This window comes from Haliotis rubra, unplaced genomic scaffold, assembly GCF_003918875.1.
Source record: "Haliotis rubra isolate DU_JTF1 unplaced genomic scaffold, ASM391887v1 Scf1, whole genome shotgun sequence".
Lineage (NCBI taxonomy): Eukaryota > Metazoa > Mollusca > Gastropoda > Lepetellida > Haliotidae > Haliotis > Haliotis rubra.
The window spans coordinates 6603171-6608601 of NW_025764891.1; positions in this window are offsets into that span (position 1 = coordinate 6603171).

Genomic DNA, 5431 nt, shown 5'->3' on the forward strand with positions numbered 1-5431 from the left:
TGATTTGTTTGTATTATGTTACAAGGCTCGTATTGGTGTTTCACATATAAGATATAGCCGAAGTTTAACTGAACACAAGACATCACATCTGCATGACTCAACAACATGTCCCACTTCAGTTTTTAACTGGGTTTAACTGAGCACTACACATTAACTGGACTGGAAGATCCCTTTAGAATTGGTCTTCAGAAACACATGCTTGTGGTAAGAGGCAATTATAGTTGTTGTAAGAGGTGAGTAACAGAATCAGGTGTTAGGCTTGCTTCTTTAATTGAATCATGTTATCATATCCCACCTGTGTAGGTTGGTGCTCAAGTCACTTGAATGCCTGTTTCAGGCCACGATTTCTAGAAAAACAAACTTGAGTAAAGGCTTAGATTTGAGAAAACACAGCAAAATGTATTACCGGAAGTAAGCTAAAATTGATATTAAACTCAAAATTTGTAAATAATTTGAGTTTGTTAGATAGGTTACTGAAGTTGGTTGTATATTTTGTTTTTAGAACTAACTGAATATTGAATGAAGCGCCTGTAAAATATTATTATATCAACCTTTATTCCAAAGGAAAGGCTAACATTTACAACGATTTCAAGGATTCAAGTTAATTGCATCAAGACCTTTGGTGGTATATCTTAAAATATGGCACATGCCTTCCTCACTTGAAGTTCCTTACAACATTTAAGTGACACCTGAAATACAGTACGAAATGTCACTAAACCCTGCTCACAAAATTTATCATCCAAAACTGTGTTCCAAAGGAGATATCGCTTGTGTGAGATCAAACGATATCTCCTAGGAGATATCGTTTTGACAGTAGATTTTGTACAATGCCCTGACAATGCTATGACGTCATGTACTTGATGACGTCACAATGCTATGACATCGCTGCACTGCAAGTCTAATGGCAGTACCATGTTCAGAGATGTACATTTTTCATTGAAAATTAATGAAGAGTGATTTTGGATGATAAATAGAATCTCACCCTCGTGTCTTCTGATATCAAATATATCAACACTCGTTGATAAAGTAAAAATATCCTCGGCAAGCCTCGGATATTTGTAACTTTATCAACTCGTGTTGATATAATTGATATCAGAAGACACTTTGGTGAGATTCTCTATGTACCGGCTGCACTCATCAAGGGACAAGTTTTATGTATCAATACTCCGAGGCCATATACGGCTGTGGTCTCTGCAATACTTGACAAAATTTACTTTTTTGTCCACGAGTGTTTATGTTGTTTTCATGTATAACGGTACAAACAGTATACCAGTTTTATCACAGAAAATCAGTAAAGTGTGGAAGGCAAACCGAAAGCAGTGCATGGGTCGGATATTTACCACCGACCCTGAAGATCCTGGTTAGAATTGAACTTCAGTAACCCAATTTTGTCTCAAGAGCCGACTAACGGGATCGGATGGTCAGGCTCGTTGGCTTGGTTGACACATGTCATGGTATCCCATTAATGTAGATCGATGCTCATGCTGTTGATCACTGGATTGTCTGGTTCAGGCTGGATTATTTACAGACCGCCGCCATGTAGCTGGAATAATGCTGAGTGCAGCGTTAAACAACAAACCAAACCATTTACCACCTTCGAAGAGGTGAGGTGAAATTGGGTTTAACATCGTGCTTGAGAATATTTCGCTCATATGACGACGTGCATGCGTGTGTATGTATGTGCGGCTGCTTGTACTAGCCCAGACTGAAGCTGGTTTTATAGTGCTAGCCCACTGAGATACCATGACGCAGTGAAGCATGAATACCCCACTCAGACACATTATACTGACTCCGAGCTGACCAGTCCTTATTGTACCCATTAATGCCGAGCGCCAGGCAGGGACCAACCAGTACCATATTTTAACGTCTTTTGGTCTGACGCTGTCGGGGATCGAACCCGCGACCTTCCGCTCTTCCGGGCGGACGCTCTAACCACTACACCACGGAGGCGGTCTACTTTCGAAGGGAGGTATATGGAGCTGATCAGTCTCTCAATCCACCACGGTCTGACAATTGGGTGAGAGTGAGTTTAGTTTTTAGCGCTTTTTTAGCAATATCACGGCGGGGACACAAGAAATGGGTCTCACACATTCTACCCATGTGGAGAATCAAACCCGGGCCTTCAGGCTTTAACCACTAGGCTACCCCACCACACCCTGACCATTGGGCACTCCATTATTTGTTACAGATCGTATAAAGACACCTTTCCTTGAATATTCCGATGAACATATATTCTCTACATGACCGTGATTTATTTTTTGGGGAAGGGGTGGGGGTTACAACTGGTTCAGTGACCAGTGTTGATAAGCATAACAGTAAGAGCAGCATTTATAGCATGTCTCACACTGAGAGCCTGGGTTCAACACCTTGATAGGACTCAACCAAGGAAGTACTAACATTTGTAGTCTACCGAGAAAATATAAACCATGTATAACATGCACGTAGACCAGTCAGACGTCCATTTCTCGCACTGACGAAGACACATGCAAGAACGCCTGGCGTGGTGCAGGTTAAAGGCAAAACCACAATCTCCGATACTGGCGCAGAGTCCACTGGCCGGACGAAAGTCGTTACCTTTTGCACGTCACTGACGGCCGCAGCCGTGTCTGGCGCCGCCGCAATGAAGCTTATAACCCGGAAATGATAGAACCAACGGTCCCCTTTGGAGGTGGCTCAGTGATGGTGTGGGGTTGTGTGTCCTACGACTGCAAGCTGGACCTAATCACAGTACCGGGAACGTTAAACGGACAACGTTTTCAACGTGACATCTTGGATGTTGCCGTAATACCCCATTTTGACAATCACACACTTGCCAGTCGTCCCCTGTTCATGGATGATAACGCCAGGCCTCATCGTGCCAGAGCAGTAGTCGATCATTTGAGGAACAATGCTATTGACACTATTCCATGGCCAGCCAAAGCCGGATCTTAATCCCATAGTATATATTAACAGTTTACACTTGTCAGAGAACAGGAGGTACTGATCTGACCTAGACTGCCAGTTGTATGCTGGCGATTAGTTGTTTGAGAGTGCAGGTTTGAATACGGTACACATGGATACTTTACTGAGAAAGTGTAATCAAACATGTTACATTTGTAGACTTTCTAAACGCGATTGTGTGCTTATAAAACTGATCTACAGATTTTAACCCGTGATGATCCGAGTTAAAATTGGTCTTCAGCAACCCATGCTTGTAGTAAGAGGCGACTAACGTTATCAGGTGGTCAGACTGGTTGACACATGTCATCGTATCCCGATTGAGTAGATCGATGTTCATGCTGCTGATCACTGGATTGTATGGTCCAGACTCGATTATGTACAGACCGCAATCATATAGCTGGGATATTGCTGAGTGTGGCGTAAAACTAAACTCACTCACCCACTCGACAGATTTTATGAACGTTTTATACGTTACAACGGTTAAAAGAGTTATCTACCTTTGATCACAGTTTGTACACAATGCCGCCGCTTCGTTTCCTAATAAATGTTAACTTTTCGAGGTCTAGCATCATACAAACAAAATACAAAGAAGAGAAATATATCTCAAGTTACAAATATATTTTGCTGCTGTGGAGAAAATATCAAAGTGCCAAGGAAATGTTTCAGCCATAATACCCTAAAGAAAAATAAAACATGACTATTTTTAACATTCATCTTTACATCCTGTTTCTGTGAGTAGGTGTATTGTTCGATATGAGTAGTGAGAGCGAGTTGTATCTGTCTGAGAGCAGTGTCAATGGGGACACATTCCTGTCACTATTGTAGTTAAAATATTCTACAGACAGTGGCACACTATCAGGCGCTGTAAGACAATACGTAGGCTGTTGAATATCTAGAACCTAAGGACGGAAGGGCATGAGTAGAGCACATTTTAAAGACGTGTTAGACACAACGGGATGGTGTCAATTCCCAACTAATGTCTAGCCGTTGTTAAAATACCGCGTGTGATGAAACGTATTGTCTGTGCACATAGGTATTACTGAACTAGATCGCTTGGGTGTAAGAATGCCGTACACCGCCGCAATCTCCGGATATATGATACTGGCCTGTAAATTAAAGAGTCTGGACTAGACAAACCAGTGCTGTAAGCAAGGGAAGACTTCAAGTGATCCACATGTTGGGTGAGTGAGTGAGTTTAGTTTTACCCCACACTCAGCAATATTCCAGCTATATGGCGGTGGTAGTAAATAATGGAGTCTGGACCAGACAATCCAGTGATCAAAAGCACGAGCATCGATCTACGCAATTGGGATCCGATGACATGTGTCATCCAAATCAGCGAGACTGACCACCCGATGCCGTTAGTCGCCTCTTACGACAAGCATGGGTTGTTGAAGACCAATTCTAACCCGGATGTTCACGGGTTCCTACCTCACTGCATAGTATTACAGATTACTATTCTCTAGACTATCCATTATATTTAATGTCGATGAAAGCAATGCAAACCTTAGATGTTTACCAGTTTAATGAGAGTGTTTTGAATTTAAAACCCAAAACAAACAACAACAACAACAACAACAACACACACACACACCAAAAAGAAAAAAAAAGAAAAAAGAAAAAAACCCAAAAAACCCAGCAAACATAAAAACAAATAAAAAACAACAACAAACCGAAACAAAACCAAATCAACAAAACACAACAAACAACTGAAACATCGCGATATCAAAAGAAACCTCGCAGTTTAGAGCGGCTCCCTCAGATGAGCCAGTGCTCGTTGGTTTCCCCCAAGTGATTAACGCTTAAGACCTACATCACGTCACCCGCACACGATGCTGCTATATTACGTTGACAGGCCATGAAACCGGAAACACTGATCAACACGGCGTCAAACCACACTCACTCACTCATACATCAATAGCCCGTGTAGATCCACGTTAGAACTGGTCTTTAGCAAACCATGGTTCTCGTCAGAGGAGACTAAAGCAGACAGGCGGTCAGGCTCGCTGATTTGTTGATACACATCTTCGTGTCCCAGTTCTGTCGATGGATCCGCATGATGTCGATCAAAGGATTGTCTGGTCCAGGCTTGATTGTATTACGGAGACCGCCATTACTTTAGACCCAGCAGAAAATGGGTACCCGGTGAGATAAGTCATGTGACTATTAACCTTCTAGCGCCTCACAGGCAGCTTGGTTTACCCGGGGTAATAATAATCAGATTCTGATTCAGCCAGTGAGCAACTCCAGATGGACTAGGCGCGAATTATTTCCTTAATGATAAACTACAAAGTTTAAATATATGGTTCGGACTGGCGGCTAATGGGATTGGGTGGTCAGGTTTCGTGGTTGACAGTCATCGTACAGCTCGGCAGTATTGTTGGTCCAAACTCGATAAGAAACCCCAGCTTCGTGGATTGAGGGTACAGCTCGGCAGTATTTTGTAAATATAAGAGCTTCGTGGCTGAGGGTAACCCATTTTTCCTAAACT